This window comes from Amphimedon queenslandica, unplaced genomic scaffold (genome assembly GCF_000090795.2).
Source record: "Amphimedon queenslandica unplaced genomic scaffold, v1.1 AMPQUscaffold_13376, whole genome shotgun sequence".
NCBI lineage: Eukaryota > Metazoa > Porifera > Demospongiae > Haplosclerida > Niphatidae > Amphimedon > Amphimedon queenslandica.
This window is the reverse complement of record NW_003546388.1, coordinates 207,362-209,253: the sequence shown is the minus strand read 5'-3', so window position 1 is coordinate 209,253 and position 1,892 is coordinate 207,362.

The window sequence follows — 1,892 nt, the reverse complement described above, 5'->3', positions numbered from 1 at the left end:
ATTTTTTTATTATTATTATTATTAATTATTATTATTATTATTATTATTATTATTATTTTTATGAGAGTGAGAAAGGAAATTTTTTTTATTATTATTTATTATTATTATTATTATTATTATTATTATTATTATTATAATTATTATTATTGTTATTATTACTATCATTTTATTATTTATTATTATTATTAATATTACTATTATTATTTATTTATTTATTTATTATTATTATTATTATGTTTATTTATTAATTATTATTTTATTATTATGATTGCTATTATTATTAAGAGAGTGAGAAAGGATTATTGTTGGCCTCGCCTACGCGAGGTATAGGTAGTTGTTGTGTGTGTCTGTCATTCATTCATTCTGTACAACTGAAATTTGTTTTTAATAAACAATAACTTTAGCACAGCGTGTTCTAAGCTCTTAGATCTTTCTTTTTGACGTGGAAAAGTCTTTCTTAACTGTTTTGTGTTGCTCAAATACAAGTGCTAGGTACAGAAGCTTCAAAGTAAGAAAATCGAGTAGTTGGGCCAAGTTCCGTTGTGCTGGCACTTTAGAGATAGCTGGTAGCATTTTTCAGTAGATTAGAACATGGCCTTCAAAAAGTATGAACAGATTTCTCTAAATCTTACTTGATGAAGAGTTATACTTACTTGAAATTGTTGAGGTCACTCGTTAATTTTGTGCAGCGCTAGAGTAACAACTTGCTGGGTTATAGGTACTAAAGTACCTATACTATCTCAAATATACAAAGGCAGCAACTTTTTTTGTCAGCAAGTTTATCATATATTGCTGATTAGTAAAGAAAAAGTAAAGCTTCTTTCTCACATGGTCTTCTTGCTGCCACTCATGGAATGCCACACCTTTCAATCTACATGCATGGGAGGGGCTGGAGCTGCTTGCATATATGTGCTGCAGTGCTGCTACTTCTGCAGGTATTCAAGAGCAAGTGCAACTGTAGGAAGTTAGTGTTGAGCAGACTCTCTTCATGCTGATAATCAAACAGTTATTGAAGTGCGGGCATGCACCATAGCAGCTATAGGGGCGAGGCCATGCACCGTAGGTGTCTCGTTATTATTATTATTAATAATATTATTATTGTTATTATTTATTATTATTTTTATTTTTATTTTTATTTTTTATTATTTTTATTTATTTACTATTATTATTATTATTATTATTATTATTATTATCTTTATTATTATTTGTTATTATTATTATTGTTATTATTATTATGAGAGTGAGAAAGGAAATTTTATTATTATTATTATTTATTATTATTATTATTATTATTATTATTATTGTTATTATTAATATCATTATTATTATTTATTATTATTATTAATATTACTATTATTATGTATTTATTTATTATTATTATTACTATTATTATCATTGTCATAATTATTGTTATTGTTGTTATTATTATTGTTATTATTATTGTTATTATTTTTGTTATTATTATTGTTATTGTTATTATTATTATTATTGTTATTATTGTTATTAGGATGTATTATTATTATATTTTATTATCATTATTATTGTTTGTTATTATTGTTATTGTTATTATAATTATGAGAGTGAGAAAGGAATATTATTATTATTTTTAGTTTCATTTATTATTATTACTATCATTGGTATTATTATTAAGAGAGTGAGAAAGGAATATTGATATTATTATTATTATTATTATTATTATTATTATTATTATTATTATTATTATTTATTATTATTTTTATTTTTATTTTTCTATTATTTTTATTTATTTACTATTATTTTTATTTTTATTTTTATTATTATTATTATTTTTTATTATTATTATTATTTTATTATTATTATTATTATTATTATAGCAATAGTAGAATTATTAAAAATACAATTTAGGATAATGA